The 22,375-nt window shown below is 40.7% G+C and overlaps 1 protein-coding gene across 3 annotated transcripts in view; it reads right to left on the bottom strand.

The window, feature by feature from the left end:
* The window catches only part of ZSWIM6 (zinc finger SWIM-type containing 6), a 112,612-nt gene that overhangs the window by 82,764 nt on the left and 7,473 nt on the right, over positions 1–22,375 (bottom strand). The gene's annotated exons all lie outside the window — the stretch shown is intronic.

Below are 22,375 nucleotides of genomic sequence, written 5' to 3'. Positions count from 1 at the left end.
ATTCCATTAAAGGCTTATGATTAAGATTGGGAAATCCATAGCCCCTCAGGCTAACATACCTACAGGCATGACCTCATCTGTGTTACTTTCAGCATCAGGGAAGCAGCAGAAGCTGGAGAGGATGGCACCAGCCACTGACACTCATTTTTGCCCCCTACTCTAAGCTCTCGAGTTTCACCAAAACTCCTCTCTGTGGTCTTATATCCTGAACTGAATGAAGGAATGGACCCAACTAGGAGAAAAGGGCGGGGGGGGGAGGGGGGAACAAACCACCATCTTTCACTGGGTAAGTTCCCTGACCCACATCACCACACCAGGCCACACACAAAACAAAAACCCCACTTCTGCTGGTACAAGTAAAGGAGTAAGGCTGCTGACAGTGACTCCAGCTCATAGTGACATTGCAAGAAATGTATGTGAAACCACAGCCTAAATCATACTTAAGTATGCATTGAGTTCCTCCACTGGCCACAGCACATAGTAAAATGTACTTGCAAATGTTTAATCCATCTTAGGAATTATTTTAATGGGTTTTCACTAGTTTAAAATGTAAATTTCAAAGTAAAACTGACTAAATAAAAAAATGCAACAGCTTCCACATGAAGACAGGAGGTGGGGAAAAAAAAACAAACAAACACCACACACACCAATAACATTTGTTCTCTCCCCATTGCACTTTCAAATTGTAAAAAACCCAGAACCTACATGTCAGTTAAGATGCTGGCCTGACAAAAACATGAGTCCCTGAACTTTTTATTATCACCACTACTTTAGCTAACAAGCCACCACAGCGTAAACACTCGCGCAGCAGTCTGAAACTTTCACAAGCACCCTGAATACACAAAACTGTACTCCATGCAATTTCAGGTAAAAGATACTAAGTTCCAACCTCTATGTTTCATTATGACATGGTTCAGGGTATGTATTGCTAGTTACACTTTCAGAACAATTTTGCAAACCTCTAACGAGGATTAAACCTGTTTTCTTGAAATACCAAGCTCCTGCAAGAGGCACAAACCCTGCTAATACAGCATACTGGAGTTTACTATGGTGTCTTCCAGCCCTTACAGATGTTCTAGTTAAAACTACAAACTTTCTTGTACCTTCTGCCTACGGTATAACGTTCATAATAAAATGCAATAATCTTCAATGAAGCATCATCAGCTAATTAGAATTTCAACTCCAGCAACTGAAAGAGTGTCATCTTCACAGGGTTCAAAACAAAACATAAAAATACAATGGCAGGATCTTAGGATGTTCCAGCAGTACAGTGCTTACAATTTTGTATCGGACAACAGAAATTATCATACAAAGAAGGAACTTCAGATACATAAAATAAACATAACTCATAAGCTGCTAGCCAATTATCTGTTCAAAACAGACTCTTTGGAGGAATCACCCATTCTTACTGACATTTTAATGGATCAGAAAAAAATTGGAAACATTCCTGGCCTTGCACTAACACAGAAAAGCCAGTTAAAACTGTGGTATTGCTGAGACAAAACATAAAATGAACATACCAGATTGCCAGGTGCATTGAAATATTGCAGTGTAACTGCTATACGGCAAAATTAAGAGGCATTAGTGACTCAAAGCTACCCCAACAAATGCCAAAAAAGTGGGTAATATTTACTATCCAAGAAAACCTACCATTACAGAAAAAAAAAAAGAGATATAAGTAAAATGCCAAACTTGCAGGATGTTTAAACATCATAGCAACAACACCTCCTACAGTGATCATGTTCACAGTTAGTAACAAAGCCTCCAGGCTCTAATTCTATTTACAGAACACTGGGGGTGTAGGCAGGGTTCATTATGATGCATTAAAAGATTTTGTCCCTAAGTTAAGGATAGGATGTAAAAAATAGGATGGACTGTCCTAGCTAAGGACAACAGTACTGAGGTCCCACGGAGTCTGATCCACACTGCCTTTGTAAAGGGGCAGCCTCTCTGAGAAGATGAGGGTGAAGGTCAAAGCAGATTAGCAGCCACCTAACATCTTAGTAGCCTCCTCGAAGCTTCCTGACAGACAGAACGACAGAAACCGGCTTTGCAAAGTTGAGACCAACCCAACCCCACGTTAAGTCATCTTCTCCAAAAATCTTTAGGGAACAAAATGGTCCCCAGGGAGTACCTGTTTCCTCAGAATGGCCAACTTTGTTGCAGAAAAGTCTCCTAAGTTTTAATACAAAGAATTTAGCAACCATGATATACAAACAACATTTACACAGAATTTCCTTCTTGTTGCTCCTAAACTACTGCATTTCTCAAGGACTAACTCATAATCAAAATTCTCTACTTCAAACCCTTTTATTTCATTGCTGTTCCTTCAGGGAATGCAACTTTTAAAAATTATCTTTACAAAGAACAGCCTTTCAAGTCTTTTAATTAGGTGGTGGTGGTTACCTCTGATTTTATCTGAAAACCTAATACCATACTTAGTCACCATGCAAGGGCATAAATTATAACATGTAAGCCAAAGCTATGCCAAAACTCGTACTGAGAATTCACTCCATGTCTCATGTTCCAGGGAAGCTGGCTTTTGATGGAAGGGACAACCTTAGTAATTACTGTAGAAGGTGAAGACATGAACAGGTTTACAGGTGAAACCAAAGTATTTAACTGCTGTCACAGATTTGGTTGCAGCACCAAGCTAGAAAATACTTTTCTAAATTACATTATCTTCTCCCTCCAAGATGGTTCTGGCCAGAACAAGAGCATCACTTCCCTTTCTGTCAGATGACATGGGCTAGGTAGAATCTACTGAGGTACTTCCAAGCCAGTCTCTCCTGTTGCTTCACTGGCCCTGCACAGAATGAGAGGACTGGGAAAAAAATACAACTTCATCCTAGTTGCCTCATAAGACATGGTCTCATCCCTGGACAAAACAGTAACTTCTTAACCTAGAGACACTGAAGAAAAGACAGGGTCTCTGCTGTGGCAAAACAGAAGCACATCAACTCAAAGCCTGAACCTCACAGAGCTCTGTTTTGTGTTCCAAAAACTTTAGGAAAGACAGGGATTATCCCAACCTGCCACTCTTAATTACTGAGAAAAGGCTCTGAAGCACAAACAGCTAGAGCCAACAGACTGTGGTTTGCCTGCTGAGATCCTCTGCTGCTGAGGACTCTTCTTGTCACTGTCATTGTGACAAAACAGATCAGAAAACTGAATAAAGTGTGCAGAACTTCTAAATAAGATCCCCAACACTCCAATGTCATCTCAGTCATACTGCTCTCCAGTGACAGTTACAGTGAACTGTAGAGGCAGAGGACCCAAACAGAAGGAGCCAAGATGCATTGTATTAGTTGGCAATTTCTCTGTCAGGAAAAAACAACAAAACCCAAACCAAAACAAAAACCCTACCCACATATTTGCACCAACAGTCCTGCCAAACCAAGTTGCTTAGACCCAAATAACTGTGTCTTCTGGACTGAAAGACATTTGCCTCATTTGGTTAGGTATTTAAATTCAAACCCATTAACATGCTCTTCAGTCCCTAAATTCCATTACTATGTCACTTCATTGTGGACTTGTAAAACTCTGAATTCTCCCTGATTAAGTCTGCCTTGGAAGAATCTAATTTACTCTAGCTCCCTTGTACTCAGACAGACATTTTCTTACCAACTTCAGTGACTGGACTGAAATAATTTTAAACAAGATGCAAGGCAAACTTTTAGTGGGGATGGGATTAGTGAAATGAATACTTTGCTAGGCATGTTCATGGCATGGCGGGAACATGAATAAGCAAAGGATACTTGTCACTAGTGTTATGAATCCTCCAGCTGTACTTGAGGTACTTTCCTGTGTATGGCATAATCCTAAACATTTTAATTTTTTACCTAGTCACACATCTTCAGTGATCCATTACACAATATATGAACTTATCTGTAATTACCATGAAATCTTCTGTATCACATTCAAGGTCAACACCATGTCTTTTCCTGTAACTTAAATGTTTTTAACTTCCTCTTAAAAGCAACAGTAGTATTTCTGCAATGCATTCTAAACAAAACACTTTGAGTCAGCCATATAATCTCTGCCATGACCTTTTCCTGCATGTTTATCTCCACCTGCTGCAAGATGTCCTCAAGAGTGTGTAGGAAGGCTACAGCTTTACAAATTCCAAGTCAGCTTAGGTCCACCTAAATTAATACACCCAACAAGAAGCTAGTATTTGACAATTAGGTTGTGGCTATGACTTCATCCTTACACATCCAGTGGTAAATGGCTGAAAATGCTTGAGGTTTTCCACCAAGTGTTCGAAGACATAAGCAGATCTTCACTGTTGCAGGGGGTGGGAAGGAGTAGAAAATTTTGCCTAAACTCCCCCAGAGGAAGACCATTTTAGAACATGAGATTTTTGCCAAGGAAACAATATATTAGAATTCTACTGAGACAGGGTCAAACACATAAACTGAAGTTAAGTCAAAGACACATTGCTTACTTGTTTCCAGAGGATTTTATTCCTTCCTTTTTGTTTTATTTGGGAGGAATTATCTGCAAACATCTATAAAGCTGTATCATTACTGCAGCTCAAATCTTCCTGAGTGAGGGCGACAACTTCGACTGAAAAGTCGTATCTCTATCTGCACCTATTTTATCACCTACTTTCCAGTCTTCAATCCATACACCAAGCAGCCTTCTATCTAAACCATAGCCTACCTGTATTTCTCAAGTGTAATCAAAAAAAGAGAACTTAACGAGTTATTACAATGACAACAAAAACAACAGCAGACCCTATATGTAAGCTTTAGGAAAGAAACTTGTTTTAAAATGTGGTAATTTTTTTTTTTTTAAATCCTTCCTGCACTACCTCTCTTCTGCAAATACAAGTGGCTTCTTAAACACCATGGAAGGGAGAGCAGAGAGGAGCACAGATCGGTTGTCTACCATGCCATTTGAAAGCTAGCTTCTGAGTTGAAGTGCAAACAGAAAACCCAACTTTTCTTTAGGGAAGAGGAAAAAAGTCATCAGTACACACTTGCTGCTTAATTACCCCTTCACCTGCATGATAATGCTTATTTTGTAAGTCTTGCTGTACACAGAAAATTCACAGAGGCTGTGGAAACAGAGCCTCTTAAACTACTTTTAAAAAAGATCTGCTGTTAAAAGAACATCAAGTAATTTCACTTCTCAAATGTCATTTTGCAGCTATTTTTCTTGCCTGTCACTTTCTCTAACTGTGATAAACTGAACCTATAAAAACATAATGCTTATTAAGGACAAATAATCCTTGTCCTGAAAACTGCTTTGCTTTCACAGCATTCTCTGCTCTACATTAAAACATTCTTTGCCATTTGACCAGAAAGTAGCCACTCAGATATATTTTGCAACTACAACTTTTGGTTTTAACTATCATGTAGTTTTAAGAGATGCATCATAAGATTTATTTACATTCTTCAAGAGTCAGAAAGACCTATCTTGACATTTGTTGGTGAAAGGGAGATCGGGAGAGAAAAGAAAGGGCAAGGTACAGATCCTGGCAGCCTTCTCCACCTACACTGTTTCCATTTCAGCTGAGGCTAGTAATAAAGTCAGAACATTAAGCTACTACAGAGCTCTCTGATGACCTCCTATTAAAAGCACCTATTAAGCACTGCAGCAGTTTTCTACTGTATGTGGAATAGAAGATACAATAACCAAAATTTCTCCAGGAGATATCCTCAATTCCTCTTAACCCATGCTTTGCTCTATTCAAGATAACCTGGGGGAATTGGAAAAGGAGGGGAGAAGGGCAATCCAGGTAAACCTTACATTAGTACCCTTATGCCCCAAGAGACCTGTCTGAAAACCAAAGCAGCAGCAGGTCACCTGCAACCAAGTTCTATTAAGCAGAAATCCAAGCAAATCTTAGAAACAACTATAACTAACACTAGTTAGCAAACAATATGCTAAGAGAGCAGAAAATACACAATTCATGAATTCTGCAGGTCCTCTCAAATAAAAGCAGCACCAATTCCAACTTCCATCCACTAACAGACTGGTGTTAAAGCTGGTGTTACAAATTCAAGCTTGAAAACTATTCCCTCAGAGTTAAGAATTAAATTGTTCCAGTCACACATGCAGGGCAAATGAGGAGTTCTGATTGCTTTTTAAGCAAGTGTTTTTATTTCACTGTTGTTTGGGGTTAACAGTAGTCTGAAACTAGAAAAAGTTAAATTGCTGTCTTTTGATTGATAGTTGAAAAATAATTAGAGCCTTCAAAATGCTTAAAATCTTCGCTTACATCAGGAAAAAATATCTATACAACAAGAACAAAGAAAATACCAACCTCACAAACAAGTGCTAGCGCTCATTCATTAACAAGCTTGGAAGGATACTCATAAGTAATTTGTATTCCACTTTCAGCAAGAATCACCATTAACTACTCTGAACTTCCAGACTGAAAAAAGCAAATTGTTTCCACTGAGTCCTACTCCACCAAGAACTACAGTCTGAAGAAAGTGAGTGGAACCTGCACTTCTAAGTAGAGCAGAAATTTTTTTAAACCTTCAGCACATGACCACTGTCTACAACTATCTCCATGGTATCTGCACCCTGGATTAAGAGCACTGCTAGCCATTTTACATAGCTTTTCTTCCTGCTCCAACAGTTACCCCCTTCCCAAGCAGAAGCTGAGTAAATTTGAGGAGTAAAGTGATTGAAGATTTTTTTTTTTAACTCCCCCCTACCCGCAAAGTGATGCATACTGTGCTTGAAATAAAGACCGAAAATGTTTCCTAAAGGTACAATGGGACTGAGTGCAAGACTACTCAGCCCCAGCAGTCATTTGCTGTAAGCTAAACTGCACCTGCACAACATCACTGAGCTTACTGAATGAGACCCAAACTCTAATGTGCCAGTCCATCCCAGGGGCAGCAGAACGGCATCTACCACAGGCTCAGATCCACAATCCACTGTCTTAGTCACTATTTCTTTGTGTGAAGCCTCTCATCCCAAGAACAAATCAAGTTCTGATGTGTTACCTGCTATGCAAGCCTCTGCTCACTGATGTTCAGCTCTGCAGTAACACAAGCTGTATCTGCACCACTGCACAGAAAATGTAACATTCTCTTCCATCAACAGCCTATAAAAGAAATTTTGTTTAGGTGGCCAGGTATTTGTACTGTGCTATGTAGCCCAACCAACTGGAAAGCAGCTTTGCAGAAAAGAACCTGGGGCTCTTCACGGACACCAAGTTCAACAGGAGCCCTTGCAGCAAAGGCAGCGATGGCATCCTGGGCTGCAGGAGGAGGAGCGCTGCCAGCAGGTCAGGGGAGGCGATCCTCCCCCTCTGCTCAGCACTGGTGAGGCCACACCTGGAGTGCTGCGTCTGGCACTGGGCTCCCCAGTGCAAGACAGACATGGGCATACTGGAGAGAGTCCTGCAAAGGGCCACAACGGTGATGCAGGGGCTGGAGCACCTCACACAATAGAAGAGGCTGAGAGAGCTGAGACTGTTCAGTCTGGAGAAGAGCGGGCTCAGGGGGATCTCATCCATTTGTACAAGTATCTGAAGGGAGAGTGTAAAGAAGATGGAGCCAGGCTCTTGCCAGTGGTGCCCTGTGACAGGACAAAGTAAAACACAGGAGGTTCCTCCTGAACATAAGGAAACGCTTTTTTACTGTGAAAGTGACTTCCTTACCAGTCCTCCAGGCCACGGCTTTAAACTAGGCAGGTATCTCGGGAAGAAGTCAGATAAAATAGCTGATTCCTAAAGAGCTTGCACTTATTGCCCTATCAGTTTGACAAGCATGCCCGTCAATATTCTTCAGTCTTGACTGAGAGGTCAAAATCCCAGAAACAGAACTAGTTTTCTCCGTGGATTAACTCTGCCAAAAAATCCAGACTAAAGAGTTGCAATTCTCAGCTAGTCAAAAAAAAAAGAAAAAAAACAAACAACAACAACAAAACACACTATCACCACACAACCCACAGAGACAATAGGCCTAAGCTGTCCTGATAACTGTCCAAAAATTCTAAAGATTTCAGCTGCCAGCAAACACAATCAAAAGTGGTTAATGCCTGCCAAAAGATTTGAAAAGCTCAAAAGGGGCAGTGTTGTTTTTGTTTAAGAACCTCTTGTTAAAGCTCATTCTTGATGGAGCAGTTATTTCTTGAAAGAAACCAGTGAGGACCTGTTTTTGTTGTGTTTTTTTTAAAAGACATTTTAGTGCCAACAAATACAAACATGCACCAAGTGATTAGCTGCATAACTGCTGTTGAGCTATACCCTTGTCCACAGACTTGGGTGTAAAGCACTCTACAAATCTGACTCCACAACCATTTCCGCTTTCAGTGAAAATTAGGTTTAAGTTCTGCAATCACTTAATCGGCTTTCAGTAGGTTCCACATTAGCAGTATATGCCTCACAGCACATGAAATTCATGTGAACTCATTTTAAGGCCTGTCAACACTGCCAGAGTACATGTTCTTCAACTGCAGATGTAGCCAAAGCTACCTTAGCACCAGGAATGTCCAATGACATACTGCGCAGACACATGTTGTAGTATAACCCAGCCTCATCTTTCTACAGAGGCAATCAAGTTCTAAACCAGCAAAGAGAAAGTACACTATAACTTTTATAAGCCTTACTGCATACAGCTCTTTACAATACGAACCACACTTCAAGAACTGCAGATGTCCCTTGAAAAAGGTTTAAGACTTTTTATACAAAGTTTCAAAAACACAACCCATAATAAATACAATAAGAAAAAGAACTGATCTAAGTATCAAACCACAAAAGAACACAAGCAAGCTTTCAAATGACATAAGAAAAAACTATAGCAATGAAGGTCATGTACAAGAGACTTCATCCCACTATTCATTTGCAACAGATAAACACAATACAAAACAGAGAGGAGAGGGAGAGGGGGCCAGAAGAGCAGGAAAGGGAACATGTTGATACCAGTATCTAGCCAAGGGAAACCCAAAAGGACTTGAGCTCCAGTAGTACTGTTCTACATAATCCAAAAGGTGCCTTGAGTAGGTGACAAAGAGCTTGCCACAAGCAATATTAAAAAAAGAAAGAGTGTCAAGTCTACAATAGAGATAGGTCATTTTGGCATGGTGGGGCAAACAGAGTGATTGCCATTCATCATCTATGTCAGAGTCAGTTCAGCTTTATCTCCAATACAGAAGAACATTTTGAATAGCATAATTCACTGTATTGTTTAGTGTTGAGCACACTGTGTTTTGATAACCCTATACATAATAAGTCAGTGAACTGTTCTAAACAGTTTTCAAATATCCACTATGCCCTTTAAGAAAAGGATCCTAAAAATCTAACAAATCTCTTGCTCTTTACAGACAATATAGTTGAATAATTGCAAAACAGAGTGATTTAAAAACCAGTGTAAAGAGCTTAGAAAAAAGGTGGCTGTAACCAATTTAAAATTGTTTTCTATTGTTCCGTGAACACATTGCATCTTATCCTCTGTAAAAGCAGCCTAAGCACTCAATTCTGCTGTAACTAAGCTCAATGCCTACTACACGAAGACATGGAACTCGGAACCACAATATTTTTTAAGATTTCGACAGGCATAGAACTGAACAAGATAAAAAATATACTTCAACTAATACAGTATAATAAATAATATAAAAATATTTGTTTTCAATATTCAGTATCAGGTAAAGCTCCTAATGAAATGTTAAACATGGAAATGTTATTTTGTCTGAGATCACATAACTCAGCTAGGTTTAAGCCTCTTTTCTCCAGGAAGCCTCCCGAAGTGTTCAATAGCACATGTTTTAAAAGAGGCAGCATGTTGTATTTGAAAATTCTCTTCAAATGAAAGAAGAAAGTAGCTTCTGTTGTTCTTTTTTGACTGGTAGATTTGTTAACAGTTTATAAGCCAAAGTACAAAAACATCTGTTTGCCAATTATGAAGGTTGTAATAAAACCTTTTTTTTGTTTTGCTCTTCAAGGCAAAAGAACTTACTCTCAGCAAATGAACAAGCTGAATTGTACAACACTGCCTTGCTCCATTTGTGCAAGAGCTTACTTTCTATGTGTCATTTAGCCTGTGCAGTGCAGTTGGGTTGCTTTCTTGTTATTGCGCTGTCGCACTCAAGTTGCTCTTCTTTGTGCCTGGAGAATTTGATTTGATTTCTGCCAGCACAGCCCTCCCCCAACCTAGTCACACACATTAGCAGCAGCAACCCTTCAAAGCAGAACACACATTTCTCCTTAAGAAAGTTCTCTCCGAGCATGGCTGCCGAGTTACAGGGTTAAACGGCAGAATAAACAACTCAAGAGTTAAAGCAGTCACAGAGCTAGATCAAGGCTCTGTGGTAATGGTTTAGATACAAACTAAAACTAAGGGGGAGATGACTAGCATTCCTTTAAGGTTATCTAAGTAATAACACATATGCAAAGTAAGAGGTACTATGGCTGTGGAAGGAGCATTACAAAAGCAAGCACATCAAGATACTTGTTTACAAACATCAGGGGTTGCTTATTTTGAATTAGTATTTCCGTAACACTCCCACATAATGCTGAATTTAGGAAAACCTAAGAGCTCCAAGACCTACAGGGTTTATTTATTTAATCTAGTTTAACCCCAGCAACCCTCCCATTCCTCACAAGACAAATCACACCACTTGCACAAGCACTTCCTTCCCTCTATTTTAACAGAATTACTCTGTGCACTGCAGCATTTTTTACAATCCAAAAAGCAGCACACAAAAGCATACAGTTTTATTTGCCAAATACTAACATCCTTAAAGACAATAAGATAAAAATAAATCCTTGCACTTAAGTAACACCACAATTGGGGGAATTAAGTTTCCAGATATGTTTCCGATTTGCACTCAGGCCACCAGCTGCCTTTACACTTGTGCTTCTGGAGAAAAAAGCCTTTCCCCCCTACTAAAATTCTTTGTTCTACTCAGAGGCCAGCTCACCTTACCCCTGAAAGCCTGAGCTTTTGTCAGCTGTTCACACAATAAACAGCTGTGGATGTATGGAAAACCTATTACCACTGGCAGAAAATGAAAGCTGGCAAGTAATTTCTGTGTTTACAATGGAAGAAAGTGTCCTAAACACATAAGCATTTCAGTATATTCCAAGAGATTTTCCCCCCCCCCTCCCTATCACATCTATTTTGTATAAGCCTTCAAAATTAGTCTGTGTACACAGCATCACAAACATAATTAACTTCAGAGTGCAAAAAATAGGCTGTCCCGCTGCTAACTGCTAACGTGAAATGCGCCAGCATTAGCAAGACAAGCAGCAGAGTCATCATCAACACACAGGGTTAACGAAGGTTTTCCTACAGGACCTGTTCCTGCTTTAAGTGAAACGCTAGGTGGGCCAATATAAATCTATCAGGGTAGATGTATATCAACTCTGAATGCTGTCAACAGAATAAATGTTTATTCTACCTCTGCAGGCATGCTCAAAAACTTCGTAACTTTCAGTGAACTGGTTAAAAGTCAGATTCCCTTCACCTGATATGTTTTTCTCTCTAAAATAACTTGCTAATTATGGTACAGTTCTCAGTTTGATACTTTATTTCAGGTATAAACTTCAAATGATGACCAAGATACACCACACATTTTATTCTGTCTTCTGAGGAAATACATTTTTTCCTAAGTGACCAGGTTGAGTGAAACTATTCCAACTTTCAGCTGAAGTTTCTCCTTTGTGTTCTGTTCACTTTCTCCATATGCGTCAAATTAAAGCAAGCTTAATCAAGATGTGCCAAATAGTATTCAGAATAACCAGAATGCAAAAAGTTAAGAAGTTTTCAATCATCAGGAATGTACTTCAAGTTTTTAGCAATTGAGAGCTGAAGGATTTCAGAAGGTTCACAACCATTGCATGTAATGAGGTCAATGTCACATTCTGCTTACAAATAGGTAGTTTAAATCTCAACTGCCTCTTCAAAATAAACAGCATGGGGTTCACCTTTGCCTTTGTCTTTCCTTCTCATCACTACTACAGGGGAGGGGGGAAGAAGAGAAGGAAATGAACTGAAACCATCGTGAAGCTCAATGAGAAGTACAGTGTGGGCCTGTAATTCACCATAATTCATCATTCAGTATAGGTTTTTCCTTGTTTTAAGGATGCCGCCATTTCCAAAACTAACACACGGCTTTTCTCAATTTACTAAACATTCACAATAGTCTAGAGTCAAGAATAGCCACTCCTATCTAAAAGCAAGTTTCATATACAATTCAAGTGAACAATGTCCTGAGGCCTCCCAATAGCCAAGGTTTCAATCATTATGCACAAAACATCTTCTACCTGCTTTATTACCTGGTGCAGTGCTATTCTTGGGAAGATACTATTAAAGGGCACCTCTTAAAAGACTCAGACTAGTCAATTTTGTGCCTGTTGTTTATGCCCAAGTATTGTGAGCTAAAACAGACCCAGTACTTGTATCCTGAATCTGTAACAGATTCAACTTGATGGAAGCCTATCAAATCACTGTACATGCTCTTAAGTTCTTCTGGGATACATTTAGCAGAAATTGTGTGGTAAAAGTAATTTCATGAGTCCCAGCTCCTAGTTTGCACACAATTTTATCTTTAAAGATGGATACATTTAAAGAGACTACTAAATGAACTAAACCTGCCATCTGCACAGCGTAACTGACAGGAACTCTGGCCTGAATTCAGATAGCACTAAAGTGGATAAAACTACATGAATAATTTGTAGTAGTAGTAGTTATCTGAATCCAGTATGGCCTCTTCCTCATATCTTCAAAATTTAAAATCTAAAAGTTGTCTTGGACTTCTCTACTAGGTCAAAAAACCTTGTATAACTTCACACCTACCACAGCAACAAAAACTATGCAAAGGCACAGCTGGTGGCACATTCATCGCTCCACAGGAATTGCCCTGTGGACAGTCTCCCAACAGTGACTGGAAAGTAATCCACAGGACTTTACCCTTTGGTGAAAAGCGGTCAGCTGTCTTTCAGGAAGGTGCAAGATAAAGGTCTGAAGAGAGGAAATTACAGCAAGCAGCTGACGTGCAGCAGCTTCTGGCCATGCACCCACAGGCAGCATTCTCACCTCCAGCTGGTGTGAAGGTATTTACATAATGCTTCTGGAGGGCTTTGGCAAGGATGGCAAGTGCAAGTCAGGATTCCTGAACCAGTTCTGCAAAATTCTGAACTTGTGAGCAAATCTGTATGCAAAGAGCTAGGTACGTTCTTTGGGGTTTTGTTAGTAGACTGTTTTTCACTCAACCCCAGAGTTGTGATGAGAACATTCACTCTGAGCTGTCTGTTCCATTAGGAAACATCAATCCCAGTAAGTTTTAAATTTGGCAGGTTTGAGGAAGCTCACTCAACTGTACTGCACAAAAATCCCAGGTTTTTAACCCTCTTTTAAGTGCCTTTCCAATTAAAAAATGCTTTTTCACAGAGGCAAAAAAGTCTTCCCCAAATTAATGACAAAACATACTCAGTTATGAATAAAATGGGACTTAAAATACTTTTTCTAGACTAACCTGAATCTGTGTCACAATCTTGGATTTGTGCAAATACAGTAATTAAAGTACACACATCCACCTATGGCAGATGAAGTAAGAATTTCATGAAGATAAAGGAAGCCTACAAGCACTGCTCCCCTCCTCTTCCCCCACTCAGGTCCCATAAGCCTTCATCCTCCCTGGGATAATACTTACACTGAGTGTAACCTACCCAAGCTTCAAAATTGAACACTTGTTTTATTTCACTGTGTTTAAAGAACCTCTTGCATTACTCATGGGGATTGTTCTTCTTCCTATTTGTTAGCTTCATGTGAGCAACAGCACTGTGTATAGCTCAATACCCTGTTCTGAATAGCCAGTTTCCCCTGATTGTATTTGTCTTCAAACAGCAAAGAGGAAGTAGGGGTAAAGGTGGAGGGGTTAAAAGGAAAACAGCCATGAAACCACAATAATTGGCACAAAAATTGAAGGACTGCTATACCTCACTGTTCTTCATTCTCCTAAGTGGACAAGAGTTCAAGCTGGTACTTCTTTAACAAACCTGGCTTGCAGAAATTACGGTCAACTTACAAAGTATCACATTAAACACCTGTGATCAGCCCAAAACACCATTTGAAAGCAGCCATGTAACTTTGTAAGACTGTTAGCAGTGCAGCAAGGGAGCAGGAAAGATACCAGACTAAGTAACTTCACCTTCCTCAAATAAGAAATACTTAGTTTAGGAGCCTGGATAAACATGTAAAATAAACACCACCTGCAGAGGTTAGGAAAGAACTAGACACTTCAATTAGGGTTGGAGATCATGTAGGCTCCCTTCCAGCAGGAGACAACCAAGAGAGGTAAAGTACCCTGCTTAAGCTCTGTACAACTTAAAGACCCTCTGTACAACTTAAGGAACATTAGGACCTGGTCTAGAGAAAAAAGTCTTATAAAGGGCAGCTGATGGAGCTGGGGTTGTTTAGCCTGGAGAAAAGGAGGCTGAGGGGAGACCTTATCGCTCCCCACAGCTACCCAAAAAGAGATTGTAGTGAGGTGAGTGCTGGTCTCTTCTCCCAAGTAACAAGTGATAGGATGAGAGGAAATGGTCTCAAGTTGTGCCAGGGGAGGTTTAGATTGGAAATTAGGAAAAAATTCTTCACTGAAAGGGTTGTCAAGCATTGGACCAGGCTACCCAGGGAAGTGGTGCAGTCACCATCCCTGGAGGTATTTGAAAGATCTGTAGATGTAGCACCTAGGGACATGGTTTAGTGGTGGACTTGGCAGTGCTAGGTTAACAGTTGGGCTCAATCATCTTAAAGGCCTTTTCCAAACTAAACAATTCTATGATTCTATGACCTGGTCTCTTGCTCATGTGTGCCTTAAAGACTCTCACAGCCACAACTGTCTAGGCAGAGCTATAGGAGAGCTCTAGGAAGTGAGCAACCCAGATCAATCCTCCTGCACTGAAGCAGGCTACTGGTGCAAGCGAGCCAGTAATAAGCTTTACTTTCCACCAGTGCAAGCAGTTGAGAAAGCCAAAGCATCCTCTCCCAGACAGGCCCACATAAAGCCCCATGAAATCTCTCTTTATGGTAAATGGAAGCCATTTCTGCCCTGAAAATGCACTCATCTGCACTGTGAAGTGTGCAACAGAGCTTTCAATGCACTTCTTCCCTCCATCATTTATGGGCAAGCTTAGTTCTTCATTAGTTAAGTCCATCTGGAATAGATCAGACATTGGCTTTATCTGAGTCCTGAAAACAGATCATTTCAGTAAATACGCCTCACTTAGCTGAGCAGCTGTCTGTCATTTAGCTTCCACACTAAGCAAGTTATACAAAAGCACCAACATTCTGCTCAATTGCTGTTCTACTTGGGGAAGCAGTAATGATACTGGCACCCCACAAAGCTATTTTAGACTCTCAGTGAGGTCCGTATCAGAAGCACTCAGCTTACAAGCAATAAGGGTTTTTTCCACCCCTACATGCCAGCCCTACAAACTCAGCTTGAGATCTGCAAGTCATGCTCATCATTTCCTTCTCAGACATTACTACCAGTAATAAAGACCATGCAAGACAACAGAAGTCTCTGCTATACCACCACGACCCTGCAGCCTCCAGTGAGACTGCTGAGTGGCAACAGATCAAAGTCCAAGAAGCAAAGAGGAGACTCCAGCTTATTCTTAGCTATGTTGGCTCAGCAGGCCTAACCAGATAAAAAGTTGTGAATACTTACTTTAGCAAATGAAGGCAACAGATACGAATGAAAATAAATACAGAACACATTATTTGGTCACCAAACAACTGCATAATAAGCAGAAAAATTGCCTCAAATGTCTGTGCTATACATAAGTATGCTGAAGCTCAGCACCATCTCAGAAGACAAGGAAAGTTATGAACTTTGAAGGCAAAAAGCACCTTTTGCAACAGCTACGCAGATATAGAGATGTGAACATGTACAATTGGAGTAAATAGTTCAGTATTTCCTTCCCCTTCCCTGTACTTTCAAAGTAGACATTTGTCTGGCTTTCTTTTAACCATTGGTAGAGCGTGGGAGGGGTACTCATCACTTGACCAAGGTTTTGTAACACAGAAAAACACTGTGGATGAGACATATGGAAGGCAGCTCACTCATACAGGCCTAACACACAACCTGGGCTCAGGAAAGGCCCGTGCCGCTGTCTCTGGAACAAACAGGCCGCCTTTTGCCACAGGTAAATTCCCAAGCACAGCAGCCATCTCCTTTCCACAGGCAGCAAAGTCTGACTTAGCCAGTCTAAGTGTGGCTGACACAGAAAGGAGCCCTGCCCTTCTCAGTACCCCCGCTCTTGCAATTTCCTCTCCCTTGAATCAACAGTAGCATTTTCTTGGCCAATAAACCAGGTAAAACTCACTCGGCAAGATCTAAATTCATAAGCAGGCCAGTTCTCTGGCTCACCATGCAGCTCCACAAGCCCTGGCACACGCTGCAAGTTTGAGGAGAACTGCAGCATCCCTTTGACAGCAGCCTGCATTTAAGCCAGCCTAAAGCAACCATGTTAACTTCAGAGTGAATAACACAGTGGTCTTCACAGTGGGTGAAGTTTGCAAATGACAATCACAAAAAACCTTTCCAAAATACAAGTTTATAAGCAAAGCAATGTGCATTTTCTGTTCTAAGAGTTACACAATGAGGCACAGAGCAGTAAATGAGTCAGAGCACAGCAAATGAGTCAGTTATTTCATTTACCATATTCATGACTAGAGTATTTCACAATGGAAAACATTTATTTTGATAGGCCTGTTTCATAGTCCGTCCTTGGAGGAGTTCACTGAGTGAGAAGAGGGAGCAAGTCTGCTGGAATGGACTCTTGGAGAAGGACTCCCACTCTCACATCCACACTGTGCTGCTGTATCAGCAGCTTTCCTCGGGGCAGCAGGCTTTGTCAACCAGGAATGTGCCCGCTCCCTAGAAGAAGGGAGGGGCAAGAGTGATAATGCTGCTAAATTGTAACTGGAAGTATAGTTTCAACTTCTCAGAGTAAAGGTTTACAGCCTTTGGCATTTATAATCTTTGTCGAGCAACCTAAGGTTACCAGCCTTAGAAAGAAGATAGACATCAGGCTTGTATTTTAGCTTTAAAGCCGTATTTACAAAGACCATAGACTACTGGTCTCAGCCTTTGATCAGCACACCACGTTTACAACGCAGCCCAGGTTTTGTAGGCCAGTATGAGAGCCTCTGAACAGCCGACACGCACAGCTCGAGCTAACGGAGGCCCTGTATCACTGCACCAGCATGCCCACGTCAGGGCTAACGCGCTGTAACCACCGCGCTGGGCGCTACTGTTGGTCACCTACAGCACGTATTACTAACGAACCTCACAACAGCCCCCCTGCTCACAAATACATTCATTCCTGTGGGAAAGCAAGCTGACCGAGGGCCCAGCAGTGCTCTTGCCTGTGGAAGAGGAACTGCTCGGTGCCGACAGCAGGGTGTGAGGGCTCCGAGCTCTGCAGGGGACGAGCCCGCCAAAGGTCCCTCCAGCCCGTGCCGAATGTGCTGCTGGCGACTTGCCCTACTTGCACCCAGCTACCGATGGAAGACTAAATTGCAGGCTACCTCCGCAGCAGTCCCACATCTAGCCCACCCTCCAAACATACCCTTCCCACTCTACTTCTGGCACTTCAAACCAGCATCAGCTGCAATAGAGGCGGACCTGCTCTGACTTTGTCTTATTCACTCACACCATACTCCGCCATCCCCAGGCTCAGGACTTTCATTTCCACACCAAGGCTGAACACGATGCTATCCCTCCCAGGCTGCCTGGCCCAAAACACAGCTACAGATAGCCCCCCCATGCCTACCAATCAAGCTACATGGATGCTAGGCCAACATACAAACTTCTTTCTGCACTCCTATGCTGCTGACGCTCCCACCTCATTCACACATTAACTTTTGCCTGAGGTGCCTGTGTTGTATCACACCACCACCTGTCCCACATCACCACCTTCTCGCTCCCACAGCCAAGTCACTGAGTACGCCAAGGCCCTTGCCTGGAATGTGGTTCTGCCATTGGGCCTTTGCTGGTTCCAGTGCAGTGCATCACACTGGGATGGCTCTCGCTAAGTGCCTCAGTGGAGATCTTTTCTGGATGTGTTTTGGGATTTGGATTCCTTTACCTTTCAGCACTTCTATAAATCAATGACTCCTCTCCCAGAACTTTAGACCTTTACTGGCTTTTGTGGTTCCCCTTTCACTTCCTAAAATCACAGCTTAGCGTCCCATTGCACAGTCATCCTCCTCTGCTTCCTCCTTCCAGTAGACATTTCTCAACACTTTATCTTTACTTCTTAACTTCCTTTTGTTATTCAAGGAGGGAGGGGGAAGATGGACTTCATAACAGGCAGGATTCACTGAAGTGCATGCCCATGATTCACATCTCTTTCCATTCATCCAGTCTAGCATTTCACTAGCTATCATTTCACACTGAATGATCAGGAAGTAAGGCTTTGATCTTACTGCCATATTGCTCCTATCAGGCTTACTCTACATGCTGGGAATATTCAGTTTTGTGACCACATCAGCACCCTTCCCTGTCTCCCCATGCACATGCAAGTCCTGCCTTTTAAATCCAACAAAACTTTGCATCTCTTCGCTACCGAGACTACAAAGCTCTCGTTTGTTCTATATTTCCAATCCTTACCATTTATCTTCTACCCCTACCAGCATCAGGTTTGTCTTCCACATGGCCTCTTATCCACAGGATAAACTTCTCTAGTCCTTCTGATCACCAGTGTAGCAACTCAAGACAGCTCTCTTCCTCTTTGCCCTTCCTACTTCCTACCTTTGTCTAAAAAAGTGGCTAATAAAGCTGTGCATCACTCTTCACCAGGTTCCTGTCTTTCATCACTGCACCCCCCCATCCTTATTCCCAGGTCAGCACAACATATAGGCCGGGGCGGGGGGGCGGGGAGAGCAAAATTATCTCTGTTGTTCACAAGTCTGAGTACCACAAATATTCACCACTGTGGGAAAAAAAAGATAAGAAAACACATCTCCTCTTTTTGCAATATACAATGCTTTAAAATTAAGCCATTTATTGCCTGTCGAGGAGAATTAAACCACAATTTGACTATGGCTTATAGTAAAAGAAATTCAGTTAAATTCTATGATCTTATCAATGCATATTTAACTCTATGAATAAATCTGTTTCAAATAGTTGTATAAAATGAAGTCCATGGTTTTGTTTTGCCACTATAACGGCAGAGCCTCCACCATGACTCAACAAAAATAGCTTCTGCTTCTGATGAAGCACAATGACAAATAACCTTTAAATAAATAGGTCAGTGCTTTCTGAAAAACAAAGCATTTCCTTTGTGCATCAGATACATCTTATTTATAATGTAAGGTTGAAAAGAGAGAGTGAGAGAACACCCACTTCAAAACTTTAAATACATTTTTAAATTTCAAAAGGTACAGTACAGCTAAGTTACAGCTTGCCAACCTGCTTTCCATTTTGAAAGCTTTGTTTCATTTTGTAGGAAAGAATCTATCAGCTTCCATGCCTTCTCTAATACCCATATAAAGTAGACCATATAGTGGAACAGTCATTCAGACTATATCCTCCTTAAATACACCTCTTCAGGGATCTACTGAGGTCTTTGACCTCTGCCTTATCTCAGGCATCACCATTTCCCCACTTCTCTTCCTAGCCTCTCATCTCTAATGGGTCAACTTAGCATTTTACTACCTCTCTTCTCTTCAAGTGCATCTTATTCAGTGAGCCAAACTCTTGTTTACTCCTAAACATTTCTCCACTCCTGCCACCAAACAGCCACTTACATTTATGTTCTACATAACTACCTAGAAATCAAATCTGTAAATTATTGCCAGGATACATGACAATGTAAAGCTTGATCACTGAAAACTGCCAGTGAAACTAAGTGGTATGCTGCTTCTAAAATTTTTAAGAAGCACTAATCAAGTTATTCTCAGACTGCCACTGCATCTGATACATCAAGTCCCTTTCCTAGTCAACCCCTACCATTCATGCATTAGTAGCACGTTCAGCTGAAGTCAACTCTATTAATTCATGCATTTAGATTTGACCAGGAAAGCTGGATGATGGCACTCTCACATATGATGGCTTGCAATAACAAAAAGCTAAAACCAGCTACATATTTTACGTCATCCTCATCCCTCTGCTCTAGAAGAAGCAAAACTGAGGTTTCATGCTGCTGTGTAATATAGCTACACTAAATCCAGTCACAGACACAGAATATAATGGACTTGATATTTTATCCCCAAGACACTAATTGTAGTCGGTTTGCAAGGTTTCAGTTTACAACCTAAATCAATGGAGGAACTGAGACTCATTTTGCATGTACAACAGCAGCAGCACAGCCAGTTGTCCCAGTTGTCATTGGTCATAACACAGTATTTCAGAATAAAAGCACTCCAGGTTTCCTTTCTTTAGCTAATATATTAAACAATTCATTTAGACTATCGATTTTCCCCTGTTCTTGAACTTTTAAAATCAGCGGACTCAGCAGAATTGTCTTGAAGAAGCACAAGCCATGCTTAATGTGGTCACTGAGGCCAGCTTTGTAAGTATGCAAACGAGTGTTTTACTAAGACTACTTTTCACACTCCCAAATCAGTGCATTGTATTCCACAAACAGGAGAAGCAAAATAAGTGCTTCATTAAGGCAACTGCTGTGCAAGTAATCAATAGCTTACTGTAAGGTTCTCCACTCAACTTCACTGATTTGCTCACGTTTTCCAGAAGATTCCAGGAAGATTATCTGTGGATGTATTTGTTAATGAATTCTTAACACAGACATTTTATCTGCTGTCCTTTCATTGCCGAAGCTGCAGCTAAGTGGCAAAAAATGACCAACCACCAAGCATATGAAACCCTGAAGGCCACACTACCTGCATTCATTTGTACTTTCCATAAACATACTATCAGTCACATCATTAATCACTGAATACGGATTAGTGCTCTATGAACTTTAGGCCAGTCAAAATATCAAAGCTGAATGTAGAAATTAAATACTAATAATAAAGCTCACCAGCTGCCCTTGACAAGAATAAGCTAGAAGCTGATTTGTTGAAATTAGTTTGTGCTGCCACTATGCCTTGCACACATAGCTAGCTGAACACTGCTCTGCAGAGAGAAGGTAGGCCACTAGTATAAAATAAGAAAGAGTCAAACTTTAAGCGTAAGGAGACAAATCCGAGAGAGCCAGTGCTAGTAAAAACCTCTAACCCAAACCGTTGCTTTTAACACAGGTTTAAATATACGGAAATAATCAGAATACATGCAACGCTTGATCCTCTATTACAGATTGTAAATTTGTCTCACACTTTATAAAAAAGTTTATCCAATTTTAAGTGCCTGAATGGTCGAATGTTCTTTATTTCATTAGTCAGTATAAATTAAACATTGTAGTCAGCTGCACAATTCCTGCACTGTATTTGCATTACTACCGGCTGTCAGTAACTAGTTAGCAGTTAAACTTGGCATGCGTACAACAAAGTGCCTCATTTCTTAGAAGTCATACAGCTATGCAACATTTGATTTTCCCAGCCTTTAAAATGATCATTTGAATGCAATTAACTTTTGTCAGAAAAAAAAGACACAATAAAGATATATATTAACGCCTACCCCTGTGAAATTTCTTCCTATTATGCCATTTTCCCCCACTTATTTTTCCAAGAATCCCATAATGTATTAAAGGTCTGACACCAATTAACAATGAAAGATGACTTATGTAAACAGGCAGATTATTAAATAAAGCAGGACAAAAAGGTAAGTCACCTGAATTTTCAGCACATTAATTCAGTAAATGAGCTTCCGATTTATCTGATCAGCTAGCTCTACTACTGTGAATTTAAACTTACTGACAGGTTTTACTGCATCCTTCCAATTAACGTCAGACCTTCTCAGCCATTGCCCATGCATTTCCAAAGCAAAAATTTCCTGATATTTCAAGACTGTCAAATGCACTCACTTGCAACAAAGAGTAGAAGGTTAGAGCAAAAAATAGTAATAATAAAAAAGATTAAGCTTTCCTTTTTAAAGTGTGTGATGGTGTGCATCACAATTACCTTAAAATATACTTTAAATGCTGTTAAAGATTCCCCTCTTTCACAATATTTTTTTTCATTTTTCAGAAGAGTTTAATAAAGTGTTGGTAAAAAGCCCACGTTAGGAGATACTTCAGTCTATACTGAAATGTGTCAAACCAGAAAAAGTCTTTTGTATGACCACTCAAGCTCCTACAACAGGCCTTTTATCAGTTCTGACTTAACCACAAAGGAATTCTCTGCACTGTAGTTACTATTAGAAGGCTACATTCCTCTGGTCTGTTTGCACATTTGCAGAATTAAGTCAGAAAAACTATTTTAAGATAGTGACTTACATCCAAGTTTTCTAGATGTCCTGGTCTTCAATAGCAGGGCCAAGGCAACAAAGCCTGGATGTG

The sequence above is a fragment of the Haliaeetus albicilla genome, chromosome Z (genome assembly GCF_947461875.1).
Source record: "Haliaeetus albicilla chromosome Z, bHalAlb1.1, whole genome shotgun sequence".
In the NCBI taxonomy this organism is placed as follows: domain Eukaryota; kingdom Metazoa; phylum Chordata; class Aves; order Accipitriformes; family Accipitridae; genus Haliaeetus; species Haliaeetus albicilla.
The sequence above is the reverse complement of the archived record's forward strand: the minus strand, read 5'-3'. Positions and strand labels throughout refer to the sequence as shown.